The sequence below is a fragment of the Engystomops pustulosus genome, chromosome 10, assembly GCF_040894005.1.
Source record: "Engystomops pustulosus chromosome 10, aEngPut4.maternal, whole genome shotgun sequence".
In the NCBI taxonomy this organism is placed as follows: Eukaryota; Metazoa; Chordata; class Amphibia; order Anura; family Leptodactylidae; genus Engystomops; species Engystomops pustulosus.
Window position 1 is genome coordinate 98,614,796 of NC_092420.1, and position 23,529 is coordinate 98,638,324.

The window sequence follows — 23,529 nt, forward strand, 5'->3', positions numbered from 1 at the left end:
CTTACATGTTCCTTAGGACATTATCGTCCCCTTTGTACCAGTAGGAATCTGTATTCACTAGTTTTCCATCTTGCCTGTGTCAGTCCTAACTGTAGCCCTTGCATTCTATGTAGCTTGGTATCAGGCGAGGGTGGACCGGACAGACAGAACCACATTGGATCTCCTATATGAAGCAACTTTCCTTTACAGACCTGAATACATCTCCCAATCAAGTGATGCGTCAGCTGCAATACCAAGCACAGAGACTATACAATCTACGGCGTTATGCATAATGAGCAGTGAACTAGATAACAGAATGGGCATCTCCAGCAATAATTCAGAATTCAAACAAAAATTGAAAAAAGTGAACATTTGCACCTACATGTTTTAGAAAAACTTCTCATGTCCTTCATCTAAAGGTATTTCAATTTAGATACCATCCTAAAAATGCAATATTACAATTGCCAAGAGGGATGGGCGCCGGTGCGTAGCAATCAGTTTCTCCTTGAAATTTGAGCTAACTACAGCCACCAGTAGAGGGAGCCCTAAAGCTCAGCGCATACAATGGGTGCAATAATAAACCAGTATACAGGGAGGTTCTCAGCTCTTTAATCTCATTGGAGTAAAAATGTATAAAAATGTTTCCATCGGAGTAAAATTTCCCATGAAACTTCCACGGACATTGTCGAAGGAGGATGAAGCGTTAGTTCCGCATATATTCTATTATAAAAGGTGACATAAAATCAAGTTAATCAAAATAAACCTTTGTTAATTAGGGTCAAAATAACCTTCTGTCACTGGGAATAACGCACCTTTGGGGACATAACTCTCTCCCCCCCCCCCCCCCCCATGTCCTATGTAGAGGGCAGGACAGTAACATCTCAGGACCTCGGGTTATGCACATTCCAGGTTCTCAATGAGGGAATCATCCCGAAGTCACTGAGGAGTCACCGGCCTCATAAACACCTCAGATCAGGTCAAAACAAATGACAGAATCATATTAATGATAGAAAATTCCCGGGATGGGATGATGGGAAATATCCACAAGTTACAAGTCATCAGAACAGAATGGACCGAATATGTAACAGCAAATGGGACATTAAGAAACAAGAATAATGGGAATATACAAGTCACATCTATTAGGGGGTCATGTGAAGGAATCATCCAGCAAGAACTGACAGACTTATGTCTTATGTAGAGCACAGTGCACACAGCAATGCCACAGCACAGAGAGAGAGGCTGCACACAGCAATGCCAGAGCACAGAGAGAGAGAGGCTGCACACAGCAATGCCACAGCACAGAGAGAGAGGCTGCACACAGCAATCCCACAGCACAGAGAGAGAGAGGCTGCACACAGCAATGCCACAGCACAGAGAGAGAGGCTGCACACAGCAATGCCACAGCACAGAGAGAGAGGCTGCACACAGCAATGCCAGAGCACAGAGAGAGAGGCTGCGCACAGCAATGCCACAGCACAGAGAGAGAGGCTGCGCACAGTAATGTCACAGCACAGAGAGAGAGGCTGCGCACAGCAATGCCAGAGCACAGAGAGAGAGAGGCTGCACACAGCAATGCCAGAGCACAGAGAGAGAGAGGCTGCACACAGCAATGCCAGAGCACAGAGAGAGAGAGGCTGCACACAGCAATGCCAGAGCACAGAGAGAGAGAGGCTGCACACAGCAATGCCAGAGCACAGAGAGAGAGAGGCTGCACACAGCAATGCCAGAGCACAGAGAGAGAGAGAGGCTGCACACAGCAATGCCAGAGCACAGAGAGAGAGAGGCTGCACACAGCAATGCCAGAGCACAGAGAGAGAGAGGCTGCACACAGCAATGCCAGAGCACAGAGAGAGAGAGGCTGCACACAGCAATGCCAGAGCACAGAGAGAGAGAGGCTGCACACAGCAATGCCACAGCACAGAGAGAGAGAGGCTGCACACAGCAATGTCACAGCAGAGAGAGAGAGGCTGCACACAGCAATGTCACAGCACAGAGAGAGAGGCTGCACACAGCAATGCCACAGCACAGAAAGAGAGGCTGCGCACAGCAATGCCACAGCACAGAGAGAGAGGCTGCGCACAGCAATGTCACAGCACAGAGAGAGAGGCTGCACACAGCAATGCCACAGCACAGAGAGAGAGGCTGCACACAGCAATGCCACAGCACAGAGAGAGAGGCTGCACACAGCAATGCCACAGCACAGAGAGAGAGGCTGCACACAGCAATGCCACAGCACAGAGAGAGAGAGGCTGCACACAGCAATGTCACAGCACAGAGAGAGAGAGGCTGCGCACAGCAATCATAGTATCATAGTATATAAGGCTGGAAGGAGACGCAAGTCCATCAAGTCCAACCTTCAAGAATTAAATAAATGTTTTATCCCCATAACCCGTGATATTTTTTCTCTCCAGAAAGTCATCCAGGCCTCTCTTGAACATGTACATAGAGTCGGCCATAACAACCTCCTGCGGCAGAGAGTTCCATAGTCTCACTGCTCTTACAGTAAAGAACCTTTGTCTATGGTGATGGTAGAATCGCCTCTCCTCTAGGTGTAGAGGATGTCCCCTGTCTATGGTGATGGTAGATCCTCCTCTCCTCTAGGTGTAGAGGATGCCCCCTGTCTATGGTGATGGTAGAACCTCCTCTCCTCTAGGTGTAGAGGATGCCCCCTGTCTATGGTGATGGTAGAACCTCCTCTCCTCTAGGTGTAGAGGATGCCCCCTGTCTATGGTGATGGTAGAGAATCCTCTCCTCTAGGTGTAGAGGATGCCCCCTGTCTATGGTGATGGTAGAATCGCCTCTCCTCTAGGCGTAGAGGATGTCCCCTGTCTATGGTGATGGTAGATCCTCCTCTCCTCTAGGTGTAGAGGATGCCCCCTGTCTATGGTGATGGTAGAACCTCCTCTCCTCTAGGTGTAGAGGATGCCCCCTGTCTATGGTGATGGTAGAACCTCCTCTCCTCTAGGTGTAGAGGATGCCCCCTGTCTATGATGATGGTAGAGAATCCTCTCCTCTAGGTGTAGAGGATGCCCCCTGTCTATGGTGATGGTAGAACCTCCTCTCCTCTAGGTGTAGAGGATGCCCCCTGTCTATGGTGATGGTAGAATCGCCTCTCCTCTAGGCGTAGAGGATGCCCCCTGTCTATGGTGATGGTAGAACCTCCTCTCCTCTAGGTGTAGAGGATGCCCCCTGTCTATGGTGATGGTAGAGAATCCTCTCCTCTAGGTGTAGAGGATGCCCCCTGTCTATGGTGATGGTAGAACCTCCTCTCCTCTAGGTGTAGAGGATGCCCCCTGTCTATGGTGATGGTAGAACCTCCTCTCCTCTAGGTGTAGAGGATGCCCCCTGTCTATGGTGATGGTAGAACCCCCTCTCCTCTAGGTGTAGAGGATGCCCCCTGTCTATGGTGATGGTAGAACCCCCTATCCTCTAGGTGTAGAGGATGCCCCCTGTCTATGGTGATGGTAGAACCACCTCTCCTCTAGGTGTAGAGGATGCCCCCTGTCTATGGTGATGGTAGAACCTCCTCTCCTCTAGGTGTAGAGGATGCCCCCTGTCTATGGTGATGGTAGATCCTCCTCTCCTCTAGGTGTAGAGGATGCCCCTGTCTATGGTGATGGTAGAGCCTCCTCTCCTCTAGGTGTAGAGGATGTCCCCTGTCTATGGTGATGGTAGAACCTCCTCTCCTCTAGGTGTAGAGGATGTCCCCTGTCTATGGTGATGGTAGAACCTCCTCTCCTCTAGGTGTAGGGGATGTCCTCTGTCTATGGTGATGGTAGAACCCCCTCTCCTTTAGGTGTAGAGGATGCCCCCTTGTCCTGGTCACAGGCCTAGGTATAAAAAGATCTTTGGAGAGATCCTTGTACTGTCCGTTCAGGTATTTGTACATTGTAATGAGGTCTCCCCTCAGTCGTCTTTTTTCTAAACTGAATAATCCCAAATTTTGTAATCTGTCAGTGTATTCTAATCCCTCCATTCCCCTAATAATCCTGGTTGCTCTCCTCTGCACCCGTTCCAGCTCTACTATATCCTTTTTATACACTGGTGCCCAAAACTGTACACAATATTCCATGTGTGGTCTGACCAGGGATTTGTATAAGGGCAGAACTATGTCTTTATCATGAGAATCTATTCCTCTCGTGATACATCCCATTATTTTATTTGCTTTAGCAGCAGCCGCCTGGCTCTGGTCACTAAAATTAAGTTTACCATCCACCAATACGCCCAAGTCCTTTTTAGCTCCAGTTTTACTAAGTAATTGACCGTTTAGAACATAATTATACTTTTTGTTTCCATGGCCCAAGTGCATAACTTTACATTTATCTACATTAAACCTCATCAACCATTTCTCTGCCCATCCCTCAAGCTTCCACAAATCCCTCTGTAATGCTAAAATATCGACCTCAGTATTTATTACTTTACACAGCTTAGTATCATCTGCAAATATTGAAACTTCACTGTGTAAACCCACTACAAGGTCATTAATAAAAATATTAAAAAGAAGTGGCCCCAATACTGACCCCTGTGGCACTCCACTGGTAACATCAACCCAATCTGAGAATGTGCCATTAATGACCACCCTCTGTTTTCTATCACTAAGCCAATTACTTACCCAGATACACAGATTTTCTCCTATTCCCAGCAGTCTCATTTTATATACCAACCTTTTATGTGGCACGGTGTCAAATGCCTTTGAAAAGTCCAGATATACAACATCCACAGCGTCCCACAGATCCAGTCTTGAACTTACCTCCTCGTAGAAACCAATCAGATTAGTCTGACAGGACCGATCTCTCATAAACCCATGCTGACGCTGGGTTATAAGGTTGTGCACAGTGAGATACTCCAGGATAGCATCTCTAATAAACCCCTCAAATATTTTCCCCACCACAGCAGTTAGACTCACAGGTCTGTAGTTTCCAGGATCGCTATTTGATCCTTTTTTGTATATTGGTACCACATTTGCTATGCGCCAGTCCTGTGGAACATAACCAGTCCTCAGTGAATCTTCAAATATTAAAAATAATGGTCTGTCTATCACCGTACATAGTTCATGCAGAACCCGGGGGTGTATGCCATCTGGCCCAGGTGATTTTTCTATCTTAGTGGTTGCGAGGCGGCGCCGTACCTCTTCCTGGGTTAAACTGTTGACATTATAAAAAGAATTTACATTATTCCTCATTGTGTCTTGCACCAGGGGATTTTCCTGGGTAAAGACAGTTGAGAAGGCGACATTCAGTAGATTGGCCCTTTCCTCATCTCCTTCCACCATGACCCCCATGTTATTTCTAAGGGGACCCACACTCTCTGTTTTTAGTTTCTTATCATTTATATACTTGAAAAATAATTTGGGATTATTTTTGCTCTCCCTGGCAATATTTCTCTCAGTCTCTATTTTTGCGTCCTTTATCTGCTTTTTACAGGATTTATTTTTCTCTCTATAATCCTGTAATGCCTCATCGCTACCTTCACGTTTTAGCACCTTAAACGCTTTATCTTTCTCGCTTATTGCTTTCCTTACAAGACAATGCCACAGCACAGAGCGAGAGGCTGCACACAGCAATGCCACAGCACAGAGAGAGAGGCTGCACACAGCAATGCCACAGCACAGAGAGAGAGGCTGCACACAGCAATGCCACAGCACAGAGAGAGAGGCTGCACACAGCAATGCCACAGCACAGAGAGAGAGGCTGCACACAGCAATGTCACAGCACAGAGAGAGAGGCTGCACACAGCAATGTCACAGCACAGAGAGAGAGGCTGCACACAGCAATGTCACAGCACAGAGAGAGAGGCTGCACACAGCAATGTCACAGCACAGAGAGAGAGGCTGCACACAGCAATGTCACAGCACAGAGAGAGAGGCTGCACACAGCAATGTCACAGCACAGAGAGAGAGGCTGCACACAGCAATGCCACAGCACAGAGAGAGAGAGACGTTGCACACAGCAATGCCACAGCACAGAGAGAGAGGCTGCACACAGCAATGTCACAGCACAGAGAGAGAGAGGCTGCACACAGCAATGCCACAGCACAGAGAGAGAGGCTGCACACAGCAATGCCACAGCACAGAGAGAGAGGCTGCACACAGCAATGCCACAGCACAGAGAGAGAGGCTGCACACAGCAATGTCACAGCACAGAGAGAGAGGCTGCACACAGCAATGTCACAGCACAGAGAGAGAGGCTGCACACAGCAATGTCACAGCACAGAGAGAGAGGCTGCACACAGCAATGTCACAGCACAGAGAGAGAGGCTGCACACAGCAATGTCACAGCACAGAGAGAGAGGCTGCACACAGCAATGTCACAGCACAGAGAGAGAGGCTGCACACAGCAATGTCACAGCACAGAGAGAGAGGCTGCACACAGCAATGTCACAGCACAGAGAGAGAGGCTGCACACAGAAATGCCACAGCACAGAGAGAGGCTGCACACAGAAATGCCACAGCACAGAGAGAGAGGCTGCACACAGCAATGCTACAGCACAGAGAGAGGCTGCACACAGCAACGTCACAGCACAGAGAGACAGGCTGCACATAGCAACGCCACAGCACAGAGAGAGAGGCTGCACACAGCAATGCCACAGCACAGAGAGAGAGAGGCTGCACACAGCATTGCCACAGCACAGAGAGAGAGGCTGCACACAGCAATGCCACAGCACAGAGAGAGAGGCTGCACACAGCAATGCCACAGCACAGAGAGAGAGGCTGCACACAGCAATGCCACAGCACAGAGAGAGAGGCTGCACACAGCAATGCCACAGCACAGAGAGAGAGGCTGCACACAGCAATGCCATAGCACAGAGAGAGGCTGCACACAGCAATGTCACAGCACAGAGAGAGAGGCTGCACACAGCAATGTCACAGCACAGAGAGAGAGAGGCTGCACACAGCAATGCCACAGCACAGAGAGAGGCTGCACACAGCAATGCCACAGCACAGAGAGAGGCTGCACACAGCAATGCCACAGCACAGAGAGAGAGGCTGCACACAGCAATGCCACAGCACAGAGAGAGAGGCTGCACACAGCAATGCCACAGCACAGAGAGAGAGGCTGCACACAGCAATGCCACAGCACAGAGAGAGAGGCTGCACACAGCAATGCCACAGCACAGAGAGAGAGGCTGCACACAGCAATGCCACAGGACAGAGAGAGAGGCTGCACACAGCAATGCCACAGCACAGAGAGAGAGGCTGCACACAGCAATGCCACAGCACAGAGAGAGAGAGGCTGCACACAACAATGCCACAGCACAGAGAGAGAGGCTGCACACAGCAATGTCACAGCACAGAGAGAGAGAGGCTGCACACAGCAATGCCACAGCACAGAGAGAGAGGCTGCACACAACAATGCCACAGCACAGAGAGAGAGGCTGCACACAGCAATGCCACAGCACAGAGAGAGAGGCTGCACACAGCAATGCCACAGCACAGAGAGAGAGGCTGCACACAGCAATGCCACAGGACAGAGAGAGAGGCTGCACACAGCAATGCCACAGCACAGAGAGAGAGGCTGCACACAGCAATGCCACAGCACAGAGAGAGAGGCTGCACACAGCAATGCCACAGCACAGAGAGAGAGGCTGCACACAGCAATGCCACAGGACAGAGAGAGAGGCTGCACACAGCAATGCCACAGCACAGAGAGAGAGGCTGCGCACAGCAATGCCACAGCACAGAGAGAGAGGCTGCACACAGCAATGCCACAGCACAGAGAGAGAGGCTGCACACAGCAATGCCACAGCACAGAGAGAGAGGCTGCACACAGCAATGCCACAGGACAGAGAGAGAGGCTGCACACAGCAATGCCACAGCACAGAGAGAGAGGCTGCACACAGCAATGCCATAGCACAGAGAGAGAGGCTGCACACAGCAATGCCACAGCACAGAGAGAGAGGCTGCACACAGCAATGCCACAGGACAGTTATAATTTGATGTAAAATTGGATAAAGATCCCTGTAGTCTTTGGGTTTCTCTTGTTTTTAGGACCTATAGTATCCTTGTTTAGGTCTGTCCAAAAAATTCATAGCAACCCCCTGCCAGCACTTACAGCCATTCCTTAACCCCTTAACTGTAAAATCACACATTTCACACCACACCCGCGCCAAGCCAGATTTACAAAAAATAAGCCCTCGCACACATTGATAACAAATGTCAAAGGTTACGGCACAAAAAAATAATCTCTCTGTATGCATAGTGACCCGGGGAAAATAATTTTAAGGATAAAGAACATTTTTATTAGAAAAACATCAGCTTTGCTGAAATAAAACGTTTGCCTTTAGAAAATACATTTCATCCCAAAAAAACCCCCAAAAAACAAGACCCCCACACAACTATAGTGACAGAAACATTAAAAAGTTATAGTTTGATGGTCATTAAGATGGAAACAGAGAGAAGCAGATAAAAACAAAGTATCTACATTGTTGCAGAATGTACATGGACCAAAGACTTCATAACATTTCTGTTTGACCTTCTATTGTTTGTCACATATTATGTAAATACGTCTTAATGGGCTCTTCATAGAAATCCGCTGTATTCTCAGAGGGATCATCTTGTTTACAGCCTCATTATGTCACAGGCTACAATGTGACACAAGCAAAACAAACTGGTGACAACTTCTAGGAAACCAATTAACCCGACTCAGCGTGAGAGGAAACCGGAGAACCCAGAGGAAAGCGGACAACATACAAACCCCAAGCACAGACACATCCATTACATACAACACTGCCTGACCTGTGACTCACCACTAGGTGGCAGTACAGGCAGGTGCATTCCCCAGGACTAAAAGTAACTGATCCCTTCAAGTAGTTTCTGTTTCCCCAACAAGGAAACACGACTGAGAATCCCGGTATCAAAGTTCCAGGATGGAGCCGATAAGAAACATTCACAAACAAGTCACCGAGGCGGCCAAGCCTAAGGAGAGCCAAAATCCTTTAGATCACAAACTCGGTAACACACACAAAGTCACTCCAAAGGGGGTCCGGGAGAAGAACCAGCAGAACTTCTAGTAAAGGTTGTGTCAGATTATCAGTGGTCCAAACACAAGGACGGTAATCATGGGCGAATAAGACCACTATGGACCCTGGGCTGTATGGATATTATGGCTCCTACAAGTCTGGAATCTCTTCCTTCATCTGGTACTAGAATCAGCTTCTTGGGGAAAGGAGGATGAGGCCCTTCTGCTGCTTTCTATCTGCGTTTTCAGGACCTTTAGGGGAGTTTCAAAGGTCCTGAAATGTCTCTGAAATGTGCATTGAGAGCAAGAATAGATGTAGGAGGATTTCATGGGTGTAGGTTCTTCTCCATATAACATTTGGTGGCTGGTTTCAGTGGCCATGGGTCCCCTAGAAGGTTCGGGCCCACTGCTGCCTGTACTCTACCCCCATCAGTCCCAGACATTGAGTGGAGTAGTTGGAAAAGCGCTCAACCTGTCGTTCCATTCATTTGTGATAAAAGCGACCCCCACTCTTCTGATTGGTAGAAGTCTGACAACCACTGATCAGAATATCATTACCTATACAGCGGATAGAGAAAAGTAAATCACTGGACAACCCCTTTAAGCTAAATTTTAAGACCATGATCATTAGGTATACAACATGTCCTCATTACATTAATAACATAATTGCTAGCTGAACTGTCCGAATTAGACTAAGGCCGCATGCACACAAACCTACGCTACGTGTTCTTACGGCTGCCATATATATAAGTTTGTGGGCATGGGGCCTTAAATTTTACCAAAAATCCTCCCTAACTGCAAATATTAATATATTTGCTCTGCAAAAACCGCGACAATCTTGGTCACGTGGTAGTTTCTGGTCCTGTCCCATTCACTAGACGTGTTCAAGGAAAAGCAAACAGTAATTATTTTATACAACTTAAAGGCCATCTACCACCAGGATGAAGGATTGTAAACCAAGCACATGACATCCAAGCGTGCATCCCCTCTGGCAGGATCTTCTCTTATCTTATCATGGCCCGGTTTTTTACAAAAAAAAGGCTTTTAAAATTATGCAAACCAGCCTGAGGAGCTCTAGCCTGCAAAGGTGTTAATGGAGCCCGGAGCCCCTAAGGCTCATTTGCATAATTGTAAAAGCCTTTTTTTTCTTAAAAACCAGGGCATAAGAAGATGCCAGGGGGCACACACCAGTAAGTCTGTGTACTTGGTTTACAATTCTTCATCCTGGCGGTAGACGTCCTTCAAGTCACTTCTACACTTTGCCACAATAACCGTAATAAGGTGCCGCATTATGTGGGCGACGCTCATCATCATAGGTTGCCACCAGCACTTTTGAAGTTTGAAGTTTCTGGCACCAGAGACATGGAAGCTTTTTTTGGTGCCAGTTTTGAAGTGGTTACGGGGGAGGACGGGACTCGCTGTGACATTCTGTTACTTCTTGGGTAACAAAGGATGACAGTCATTACAATGTTACAACACCGCGGCGCATCACAAGACCATCACATACTGTGTGGTATCACAAACCTATAGGGATGCAACTTATTGGCAGCATTAGAAGGCAACTTCCAAGCTACCGCCGCCCCCAAAATGGAAATAGAAAGCTGCACCTTCTTAGGGCCACACCCCAAATCCGAAAAGTAGCAAAAATTTCTATGAACGTAACATAATTCTGCTCCAGATCTTCCCAGCCGGATGCACATTGACTTTTACAATCATCTTTTATTGTTGCATTTTAATTCTAAAACACGAAGGGGGCAACAACAAATACTTTTAATTTAAAAATTCCCCTATGATTCTAGGTATACAGCTCCTATGCAAACCTATATGTAGTCAGATCACGTACGTTCTCTATAGAATGTACAAGTGAATGACACCAAACTGCAGGGTCAGACTACACCAGGTCTGTTTGTTGTCTGTACCTGTAGAGATGCATTGCAGCTGTATACACAGAACGGTAGGAGATCATTTACATATTTGCTTCATTTCCTTTTGAAATGCACCAGAGGAGGCAAACAACTGGTTGCACGTTTCAAATGCATGAGCTTCATTCCCCCGTCACACTGTGGGTGATGAAGTAGTTTGCCTAATGCACTATTTACTTAACACTGTAACAAAGATACAATACAAAGACAAATGGTGCACAACACAACATAAATATCTAAAAAGGAAAATATGTCCTGACACCATTGAAAACAATTTTTTGGCTTGAAATTGCACAAAAAAATCCCCAGTCCGTCCCATTTCCTCTGCAGGCGCTAACAGAATGGAAACATCAATCAGATATAGTGGAAAAGCTTATGACAATAAATCATTTGTTTTGGGAAAATCAGGCCCCTGGAGAGGTGATAGAACCTCAGCGGCACCGGAGGAATGAACGCGTCCGAGCTCCAATCACATTGCACGCTGAACAATTCTTCCAAAACAAAGTGGATCCTGCATGTGCTTTGTATGTCATTCTGCAAGGAGTAGAATTATGTACTGTGGAGCCTCCTCACTTATTACAGATGCTTATGTTTCCAAAATCAATGATGACCGCATCACTTCTGTCCACTTGTGGATACTGCGATTAAGCTGCATTAAGTACCAGATGCAATCAATCAACAGAAGTGGCGCGGTGCTCAAAACTAAAACCCTTTATAGAATCTCTATCCCTTTAAAGGAAATCTCCCATCAAAATCCATCACGATCCACCAGGGACACTAGGGTGCTGTCACACAGTGCACTCTTGGAACGTTTTTAAACATACTGAAAATTCATGCATTTTTTTCCGTTTCCCATGTGATTGGCTGGATTGATCCATTTTTCAGTGTGCCCGAGCGCAGTCCTGAGCACAGTCCCGAGAGACAGCGCCCTTACTCATAAACCCAGGCACCATGACTGTGTTAATCTTATATTTGTAACCCATGGCCTAATTCCTTCTAAAATCAATTTTTACAATTATGCTAATGAGAAGAGCTCTGTTAGGGTGTTACCAGAGCCCCTCCATGCTGCAGCTTCAGAGACGACATCACCCTTCCCCCTGCTTCCTCAGCACTTCCTCAGTACAGTGAGCACTTCCAGAACAGTCAGGAACTAGAAAGCAACATTCTACTAAAAAGATTTGTGTTTTTTGGGAACAGGAGTTGCATGGTATCTGTATGCGGCTGTAGAAAGGTGAACTCCCCCAAAATAAATTACTGGTGGGCCGTAGCAATCCCAGTAAACCATGACTGCTTAGTAAGGCCACATTCACATGATGCACCTGAATTCGTATTGGGTGTTACTTCTCCTGGGACTCGCATCCATTTAGAACTCCAAACCCGTATTCATCCTGTTAAGGCTAAACATACATTGCTACTTACAAACGCAATCCTATACGTTCAGGGAGGAGCAGCTGCTTATGCAACAAATGCATTTTACGCAAGCGCATAACACCTTGGGTTTGAATTGAGTTTTGGACCTCAATGGGAAAGGGCTTGGTCCGATCACAGATGCGTTTCCCCCCAAATGCCATGTGATAGAGAATGAGCCCCACAAGTTCTGCGTGTTGGTCATTCCAGCTGCACGCGTTTCAGTGGAAACATATATGCGACCAAACCCCTTCCTGTACTGTTTGAATTGTGCTTCGGAATTTTGTATGGAATTCTACAGAAACATCAAGACAAAATAAAATGATTTAGGAGATCTGGAAAAATCCAATCAGTAAGGGGAGGGGGGCAGATACTTATTCTCCTGCACCTTCATGTAAAAGACTTTCAGTGCAGCCTCCTGGAACTGAACGGGTTAACCCCCAGTGATCCTGAGTATTTATGTAGCAATTTTCAGCCATCAGGATACAATGTAACATCAGCCTCATTCACACTTCAAAGCCCTGATGTTTTTGTAACTGGTTCCCCCTCAGCCATGGATAACACCTCTCCCCTAATTCTGCCCTTACTAATCACCCAAGAAACCAGCGAAGCCTCAACTAAAGTGCAAACCAGAACTTCTTGTATAATGACTGTTTTCTGCTGTGGTGGATCTCGCATCCTTGACATCAGGTATCCAGTAAACAGTCTGCAGACAACAGAACCTGCTAAATTGTTGTTACCTGTGTCACCCGCAATGTTTATAACACAGCAACAGGGATTAACCATTTCAGTGAGGGAGCAGGGACACAGAGCGAAATCCAGGGCACTGCTGCAAAACTTGTTATAGGGCCCTGCATCAGTGGCGTAACTAGGAGAGTCAGGGGCCCATAGCAGGCTTTGGCATGGGGCCCCCCTTCCCACTTAATTATACATATTTGTATAGTCACACATGCAAGTTACAATCACACATATATAGAGAGCATATACACACATATACAATGACATTTACAAACACACAGTATATATACACACAGTATATGCAGACGCCATACACCTTATACACATACAGCATATACACATCACATGTTATATACATATTATGCAGTACAATTTGCAGCATAATATGGATATAATGATGCACATCCTCCACTCTTTAGTGTGTCAGGTTGGATGCTGGGGCCCCCTGACACTGTGGGCCCCATAGCGGTTGCTATGGCTGCTACCACTGTAGTTACGTCTCTGCCCTGCATCCATTATGTGCAATTTATGGTACTGCCATAAAAGTAACAAAATCACCAAAATGAAGCAAGTTCGATCCTATCCACAAATTAGTGGCAGACTTAATCAACGGGGGACTCCGTGATGGGACCCCCACAGATCACTAGAATGGGGGTCCGTAGAGATGAACGGGGCTGCCCAGGGCTAATGCTGCTCCAGCCATCTGGGTTCTGCTACAAGGGGCACATCGGATCCCATCAGACCCCCTTCTAGTGATCTGTGAGACCCTCACCGATAAGCAACATATCCTGTGGATAGGGACTTAACTGCTGCATGGAAAATCCCCTTCAAATTTCTACACAACAGTTTAAGGGGTTTTCCCACAAAACAAGTTAGTCCCTTATCCACAGAAGACAACGTGTGTTGTACAACTCCAAAATAATGGAGTAGAATCAATGCCAGACATACAGGCGAGATACATGGACTACAGACATTTTTCTGCACTTTAGGAATATTTCGGTACATGAATCTCAGCGTCCCGTTTCATGGACCGATTACAGCGCATGTATTTATACTGCAGGTCCTCGACACTTTTGCAGTGCAAGGGTTAAAAAAATTGGGATCCTTGCTGCACTTTGACTTCTATGGGACTTTGTTTTCTTAGAGGGTCCATAATAATAGAGAACTGGTTGGGCCGGTACCCCATTTGGTATAGGACAGTTCAGTGGATTTTCGGCCCCCTGCTCAGACCCCCAGCGATCAGACAATGATCTGTGAGGCTCAACCCCTTTAAGGGCCACACAATAGTGATGCAGGGTGTAGCACTATTTAGCAGATTAGGTCGAGAAGGAACGGAGCAGTTTTCTGGGGTGAAGTCACGGGTGACTGTGTGAGTCTCGTGTGTCACATCACGCAACATAAGGACATAAACAATTTTATTATGTAACGCAGGAGCTGCAGGGCCGTATCCGGGTACCATGGCGGCTGCAGCTCCAGTCCACGGTCATATAAACAATCATTATTTCGTCCTGTTCATGTTTCCCGCAACAAAAGCAGAGAAACGGCTCCTTGTGCCGTTCTTGTAAGATTTTGGAGCATGAATTTGTCTATTGTTTGGATTTTCTTGCTTGGGGCACTGGATTGTGCAAAGTTCTGTATATAGATGATACTTGTAGATGACGTAAACCAGCGACGCCGAGGAAGATACAATGGAATATATCATCAAGGTGAAAAAGTGGGACGATTCAGGGCAGAACATACAAGGAGACCTTCAACTAAATCCTCCACCAAGTCCGGCTCTTCCATTTGTCCAAACTGGACGCAACTTATTAGGCTGAATGGATTCCCCCTGCACATATTTTGCAGTGTAGCCTATGGCAACTGCATCTAAACTGTATCATAATCTGGGTAACATATCACGTGTAGATAATGGGGAACATTTACTTACCCGGTCCCTGCGCAAGCCCCGATCCGGAATGTCCGATGAGGATGAACTCTGCCGCGACTCACTAAGATCGTGCGCCCCATATCCTGCATGCGTCGCTTCCGTGCTCAGGTCCCTGGAGTTCACCTTCTTCTTCCTGGTGCATGTAAGTGCATTGTCCGTGTATAATGCGCTGTGCGGGGAGTCACTAAGATCCTGCGCCCAATATCCTGCATGTGTCGCTTCCCCGCTCAGGTCCCTGGAGTTCTCCTTCTTCCTGGTGCATGTAAGTGCATTATCCGTGTATAATGCGCTGTGCGGGGAGTCACTAAGATCCTGCACCCGATATCCTGCATGTGTTGCTTCCCCGCTCAGGTCCCCGGAGTTCACCTTCTTCTTCCTGGTGCATGTAAGTGCATTGTCCGTGTATAATGCGCTGTGCAGGGAGTCACTAAGATCGTGCGCCCGATATCCTGCATGTGTCGCTTCCCCGCTCAGGTCCCCGGAGTTCACCTTCTTCCTGGAGCATGTAAGTGCATTGTCCGTGTATAATGCGCTGTGCGGGGAGTCACTAAGATCCTGCGCCCGATATCCTGCATGTGTCTCTTCCCCGCTCAGGTCCCCGGAGTTCACCTTCTTCCTGGTGCATGTAAGTGCATTGTCCGTGTATAATGCGCTGTGCGGGGAGTCACTAAGATCATGCGCCCGATATCCTGCATGTGTCGCTTCCCCGCTCAGGTCCCCGGAGTTCACCTTCTTCTTCCTGGTGCATGTAAGTGCATTGTCCGTGTATAATGCGCTGTGCGGGGAGTCACTAAGATCATGCGCCCGATATCCTGCATGTGTCGCTTCCCCGCTCAGGTCCCCGGAGTTCACCTTCTTCTTCCTGGTGCATGTAAGTGCATTGTCCGTGTATAATGCGCTGTGCGGGGAGTCACTAAGATCCTGCGCCCAATATCCTGCATGTGTCGCTTCCCGCTCAGGTCCCTGGAGTTCACCTTCTTCTTCCTGGTGCATGTAAGTGCATTGTCCGTGTATAATGCGCTGTGCGGGGAGTCACTAAGATCGTGCGCCCGATATCCTGCATGTGTCGCTTCCCCGCTCAGGTCCCTGGAGTTCACCTTCTTCTTCCTGGTGCATGTAAGTGCATTGTCCGTGTATAATGCGCTGTGCGGGGAGTCACTAAGATCATGTGCCCGATATCCTGCATGTGTCGCTTCCCCGCTCAGGTCCCCGGAGTTCACCTTCTTCTTCCTGGTGCATGTAAGTGCATTGTCCGAGTATAATGTGCTGTGCGGGGAGTTACTAAGATCCTGCGCCTGATATCTTGCATGTGTCGCTTCCCCGCTCAGGTCCCCGGAGTTCACCTTCTTCTTCCTGGTGCATGTAAGTGCATTGTCCGAGTATAATGTGCTGTGCGGGGAGTCACTAAGATCCTGCACCCGATATCCTGCATGTGTCGCTTCCCCATAGTAAATGAGCCCCAATGTGTCATAACCGCAGTGTGATACAGTAGCATCGTAGTCTATGGGATTGACGACCATTCCGTACACATTGTAGAATAATCATCTCCGGAAATGGTTTTCCAGGGAAGATATTTCATCTGCAGAAACTATGTGACATGTTGTGTATTTCTGCGGATCACGGCGCGGTTATCAACTTCTGCAATGCAGCAGCAAAACAGCCAAATCACTCGATTTTGTCTGGTTTATGACTTTCCGCTTTAGATCCTTCCAAAAAAATCCACTATTCTGGAACGCATGTAGAGACCCAAAAATCTTCCAATTTATGTTTCTGCCGATCTCATTGTTCCCCATTAACCAGGGAAAAGGAAGAGATGGGATCCGAAGTATCTGAGGAATTGTGCGTTTATGTGCAGGTCTATTCTTAAGATTGTATCCAGCATCTGTATGTGGGAAGTTGTTGGTGTAGAATGGGACGGGCAACTTTATTTGGGGGCTCTGGAATATTTGTTTGGGGTGTATGAGAGCGGATTAGATGTTAGATTTCTGATGGAAATACTATAGGGTGCAGTAGTGCAGTTTTAGATCACATTTTTGCACCCTTATGTTGCTGCAGAGGACAAGCGATCCTGTAGTTTGGACAAATCTCCCATAAAACATTTAGTTGCACTAATTTTGCAATCATTTTGTGAAATGTGGTTGTGTAAAGTAAAGAAAATTGGAGAATCCTACCCTGTGTTTGCTTTATCACCTGAAACCCCTCTAATAGCACAGGGCGGGGGGGGGGGGGGGGTCACCCTGCTGAATGGGGTCAACGAGGGCGCAGATCGGGTGCAGTAACTGCTGCAGGATCACAAGGCTCGGCTATCTGCATGGACCAAATACTTACCGTGTAAGTTTTTTTGTATCTGGAATGGATCATAGCCTAATAGTGAGTAACCCCTCTGTGTGTAACGGTGGCTTAGTGGGTAGCACTTCATCCTTGCAGCGCTGGTGTCCTGGACACAACTCAGGTCAACATCTGCAAAGAGTTTGTATGTTCACTCTGTGTTTGCATGGGTTTCCTCCTGGTCCTCCGATTTCCTCCCACACTCCAAAACATACTGGTAGGTTGTTTAGATTGTGAGCCCCATGGGGACAGGGACTGATTTGGCAGCTCTGTGCAGCGCTACAGAATCTGTGTGCGCTATATAAAAAATTATTATTATTGTGACAATTTCCACCGCTAGCAGAACACATGGAAAGAGCACTCAGAGTATGGATTGTATAATGTGTAACGCAGGGCCCAAGGATACAGTACACAACACATTGTTTGGGATTCCCATATCATGATCCATGTAGTTGGTTCCTATAAACAAGACATTTGTGCAACTACAGCAATTTTTATGGAATTTTTTTTTTTGTTTGTCAACACTGACAGAAAAAAAATAAAAATAGCAGAGTGAAGTCTAATGTGAGTGGTGACGCCTGAGCCGGGGCGCATACGCACTATGTAACCTGTGTGACAGATGACACGCAGCTCCTGTCATTTTCAGGATTAATCAGATTTCAGGCCTGGGGACCCCGACACACCTACAGGGAGGTGCACAGATTATTCTAGGACAAAACAAAGTATATAGAAGATGTATATAATTATAGAAAACGCAGGAGCATTTCATGGTTTACACTCCGTGACCACAACACTGAGGTCACGGTACAGCACAGTGCGTTATATTGTGCGTTACGGACACTAATGTTCGCCTATGGGGGTTATATGTTTATATACTGTGTAATGTGACTGCACCAACTCCCCGTCACACAGATCATTAGATACTGGACAGCGATCCAACAGAATGGTAAATGCCCGAAATTGTAGGGTGAAAAATAAATCAGAGCCTGTGTTTCAGGTTTTCTGATGCGTGGGACAAATGGTCAATGCAAACACAATGTAACGACGGCCCCAATCTGCAAGACGGGACTGCGTGACGCCGGCCCAAACCTGCAAGACGGGACCGCGTGACGCCGGCCCAAACCTGCAAGACGGGACCGCGTGACGACGGCCCAATCTGCAAGACGGGACCGAGTGACGCCGGCCCAATCTGCAAGACTGGACCGAGTGACGCCGGCCCAATCTGCAAGACGGGACCGCGTGACGCCGGCCCAAACCTGCAAGACGGGACCGCGTGACGCCGGCCCAAACCTGCAAGACGGGACCGCGTGACGCCGGCCCAAACCTGCAAGACGGGACCGCGTGACGCCGGCCCAAACCTGCAAGACGGGACCGCGTGACGCCGGCCCAAATCTGCATCATCAGTCGGTATTTCATGAATGAATTTGGCTGCCTCCGTTCACAATCCATACTCTCACGGGCCGGATTCCCACGGTAAGCGGATTTCCCGTACATTATTCCCAGGTGCTCTTAATTAAAGAAGCCAGAAATCTATAAATTAGAACCATTCCCGCCGCTTCACAGAAGTCTCGTCTTTCTTTTCTCACCATAAAGCTCCAACGTTTCTCCGGCTCACACTCTGGGAACATCAGGATTTTCAGGAACACTTCCTCCCCCGCCATACATGGAGCAGAGGATTCCTTCCCCCGGAGCGCTGGCTTCTTCACATGTCTGGAAGTACAGATGATCTGTGTGAGAATTGTCCTCATCTTACAAGGCTCCCACCCTTCAGGATTGTAACGTGCGACCCTGAGAAGGCTCCGCTGTACATTACACAACATGGGCACCCGGCCAACACGTGCCCCACCCTGATATACAATAACCGGGACCCTCATATCTGTCATATCATTCACCCTGTAATTACCTCAATGCAATTTATATCCCACGACCTGATTTAACCCCTGGCAACACTTATCAAAGGGTAAGAAACTACACACTGGTAAAGGAAACCTACCTGGAGGAATCTGCTATCAGGAGAAGACATGATGGTAGATGCCTCCTGCCTCTGCCCTTATCTGTAATTTAATAATCCTGGAACTTAATATAACTTGTTAAAAACTTTATTTTCATCATATGTAAATTAACTGCAGGGGCTCCTGGGGCGTGTCCTAGCCCAGGAGCCAACATGGGGAGAGAAAAAGAAATGGACCGCACATCACACATGATACAATGATCTACTGCCGCTCGGCTACATTATATAACCAACTCCAGGTTCTTCGTTACATTTTGATCAAATTGTATAAGCCACCAACCACTTCATAGCCATGGGGGCTACTGGGGGGCAACCGGGTCTTGGTCCCTGCCGGGGCTGTGCTGCGGTGGTGGTGGACGCTATGTGATGCCGCACAGCGTAAGGACCCACCATAAAGAGGTCACCTTGCAGTGGTTGGTGGCTTATACAATTTGATCAAAATGTAACTAAGAACCTGGAGTTGGTTATATAATGTAGCCGAGCGGCAGTAGATCATTGTATCATGTGTGGATGTGCCGTCCAGTTCTTTTTCTCTCCCCATGTTGGTCTAGCCCAGGAGCCTCTGCAGCTAATTTGCATATAACAAATAAAGTTTTTAACTGCAGAGGCTACTGGAGCCTCTGCAGTTAAAAACTTTATTTCAGTAATATGTAAATTAGCTGCAGGGGCTCCTGCAGCGTGTCCTAGCATGGTATTGGGAGCTAAGGCTTCTCCACACCCCAGGAGCCTCTGCAGGTAATTTACATAAGTTAACAACTTATATTAGTTAGGTTCCAGGATTATTAAAATACAGATCAGGGCAGAGTCTGGCAGGAGGCATCCACCATCACATCCACTTCTCATGGTAGGTTTCCTTTAAGGAGGCTCCCTTCTTGATTTTCTTGCAGATTTTTCTTCGGTTGCACAGGACATCCCCAAACCTGGCAAAATGACCAACTTTGTCTCCTCTTATGTCAGAGAAAATGATTATGACTGTTCTAAATCAGCCGCTGAGAGAACAAACAAAGGCAAGATATATTGTTTTCCTTCCGGCTGCGTTCACGCCTGGCTGTGACGTGCAGCGCTGCTGTAGTGTTCTTCCACTGAACAGTGTGAACACAGCCTTAGGCCATATTCACAGGCTGCATATTTGTATTTCAAAATTTCCATGACTGTCCTACTCGGTTCAATGGAATTTTAAGAAATCAGGCACAGAGGCCGAGGCCACGGTAATTGGAAGAACAAATTGGTTATAATTAGCAGCTTTTCTCGTTCACACGTAGCACTTGAATTGCGCTTTGAGGGTGCAGCCCTACGTCGCGTATAATGGTGGTGGAACACGTGGCATTTTGAACCTGTTTTTAAGTCTTGCATTTCCAGTCTGTTAAAAACGCATGCATCTTTGTCCAGTTTCCCCAATTATCTTGATTAAAAATGGAAACGCCTTTAAAAAAAAGCGCATTTTTTACAGACTGAAAACGCATGACTAAAAACGGGTTCAAAACGCCACGTGTGCCACCACCCTCGCGCATGCATTTCAAAATGCTTTCCACCAGCTGGAGAGAGAGTTGCCAAATTAAACTGCTGTTAACATTTGTGTTTATAAAACCCAATAGTTACGCATGCATTTGTTAACAACGTTAACATTTGCTTTTTTTGGGGGGGGGGTGGAGAATCTCTGATTCAGAAGAGTTTAGACCTATAGGTGCAGTCACATGGTACGTTCTTGAACACATTGAAAACGCATGTGTTTTGCATGTTACCAGGCATTTGGCTGGGTTGATTCTGTTGTTCATCAATTCTGGAAGTGTAAACAGCAGTGAATGTTAACCCAGCTGCTTACACTTTCAGAAATGAAGAAAAACTGATTGAAACCAGATGCACGTGTTTTCAATGTGTTTAAGAACGCACTATGGACGCACCGCGTGACCGCACTCTGAAGTCTCGCATTCAGGAACTAGCGACCAACATAGCTACAAAACTACTGACCTACAAAACCCATGTCTGATGATCCTGAATGCATAGTTATACTGTATACAGATGGAAAAAAAAACACATGTCCATAAAATGCACTGCAGATTTTTCGGTGAATTCAATTTTTGGGAACGTTTCGCATGCATGAGGCCGGAGAAACACTGGGATAAATTCCTGCAGCAAAGTGGAAGTGATTTTAGTAACTCCACAGGCTGCAAAAATAAAACATTTTTTAAAAAAAAAACTACAGTGCAAATTATTTTTTCTCGCAGCTTTTGCCCGTGGAGATCAACCTCTGCAAAAACCTCAGATGCCTTGCAGAGAAATCTGCAGCAAGAAGCACCTGGTTTTCGGGTGTTTTATGCTGCAGTGACTTGTAGATGAAAATTTTCCAGCATTTCCCCCTTTCCCCAGGCTGCGGTCACACGTTGCATTGTTTTCATTTAACGCATGTGGTTAAAAAAAGCTGAAGAGGAGATTTGCCGAATTACATGGTTGTCAACATTGTGTTTACAAAACGCATGTGTTAACGCTTTCTTAACACATGCATTGTTAACACTGTCAACACATGCATTAACATTGTGTAAACGCAATGTTGACAACAATCTTATTGGGCAAATCTCCTCTTCACCTGTTTGAAAATGCATCCGTTAAACGCAAACAAAACGCAACGTGTGACCGCAGCCCAAATATCACACGGCTCCTTTCTTCAAAAAAAAAAAAAAAAAAAAATAGCCCCACACCTGGCCATGGTCTTACAGCTCATCTGGATGGAAATGAATGGAGAAAAGCTGCAATTGCATGATCTTCCCATGGTCAGGAGGAGATGTTTTTTGGGGAAAAAAAAGGAGCTGTTTTTAAAACCCATTCATTTGTTTAGGCCACGTTCACACTTGGCGTTTTCAATGCAATACAAACATAACAGGGAAAGACTTCACCCCAGTGCAGGCGCGTTTCCTCTGAAGTGCATCGTTTTTGGAAAGAGCACCAGGTGTTTTGCATTATTGAGGGTGCGGTCACAGGTGGCGTTTTCCGATGAGTTTTTAAACACAAGCTTAAAATCCGTGTTTTTCCATATAACAGGGAGTTTGGATGTTTTAAAGCATTTTTCTCTTCATTACTGGAAGAATAAGCAGCTATGAAAACATTAAGAGTGATGCCACACGTGGCGTTTCAAACCAGTTTTTGGTCCATTTTTAAGCAGCCCGTTAAAAAACGCATGCGTTTTTGACAGGTTTTACCAATTACCTTAATTAAAACTGGTCAAAAATGGATGCGTTTTCATAAAAACGGACCAAAAACAGGTTCAAAACGCCACGTGTGGCATCACCCTACACTCCCAGCAATGAAGACAACGCATGTGTTTAAAAAAAAAACGTGTCTCAAAACGCCACATGTGACCGCACCCTATGGGAACTTTGCCTTAATAGGGTTGTTTCAGGTTTGGACGTTCCCTCCTGGGGATAAACTGTTGAATATTTCTATATTTTATTATAAAGCAACGTCTAGAGCAGTGATGGCTAACCTATGGCACGGGTGCCAGAGGTGGCACTCGGAGCCCTTTCTGTGGGCTTTATTGGTGCCTCAGGTGCTGGTATCAATGAAAACTGTGACAGAGAAGGGAGTATAAATCACAAATTAAATTTCTGTGTTGGCACTTTGCGATAAATAAGCGGGTCTTTGTTGTAGTTTGGGCACTTGGTCTCTAAAAGGTTTGCCATCACTGGTCTAGAGTGTTTAGTAAATATGTAACTTTTTTGGCCCTTTGTTACATTGTATCACCTTGTAATTGTATCACAACTTTAATGGAGATGACCCTTCTTATATTCTCCCCGCAGGCTAATGCCCTTGGGCTGCAATTTCACCGTCGGCACCCCCCAGAAATAAAGTAATCCCCCCCTTTGAGTGATACCTGATGCACAGGGGGGGTAAGGTGTCCCTCTAAGCACAACCAGTGATATAAGCCATTGTCATGCTGAGCAGACTGAAACTCACCTTCTCCCACCTGGGCACAGATGTGGTTTTGGTTACTTGGCTGCAGCCATTGTTTTATAACTTTCCCAAGACTCTTGACTCTGAGCCCAAATTACTTCTGTGACCCCTCCCTCATTAACCCTTCCAAGAAGCCCCACCTGCTATTCTCTTTGCATGCATAATATTTACCGTAAATACCGCTAGTAGAAACTACAAAGTGTCACAAGATGTTTGCAAGTTTGTTATTAGACTAAACAAGTGGCATGTTGGAACTTATAGTTCTTCAGAAAGAAACATCCCCCGTCCCCCAGGCTTATAGTGCCCCTTGTTCTA

The 23,529-nt window shown here is 46.7% G+C and overlaps 1 long non-coding RNA gene across 1 annotated transcript in view; it reads right to left on the minus strand.

Annotated features, from left to right (window-relative positions):
* LOC140104843 (uncharacterized) overlaps window positions 1–23,295 on the minus strand; it is a 43,509-nt gene extending 20,214 nt beyond the window's left edge. The window contains exons 1-2 of the long non-coding RNA XR_011850427.1: window positions 23,218–23,295; window positions 18,845–18,968 (exon numbers count right to left, since the gene is read on the minus strand). This is a non-coding gene — a long non-coding RNA (uncharacterized lncRNA). The remainder of the gene's footprint in view (window positions 1–18,844; window positions 18,969–23,217) is intronic.
* Between the last annotated feature and the right edge of the window lie 234 nt (window positions 23,296–23,529).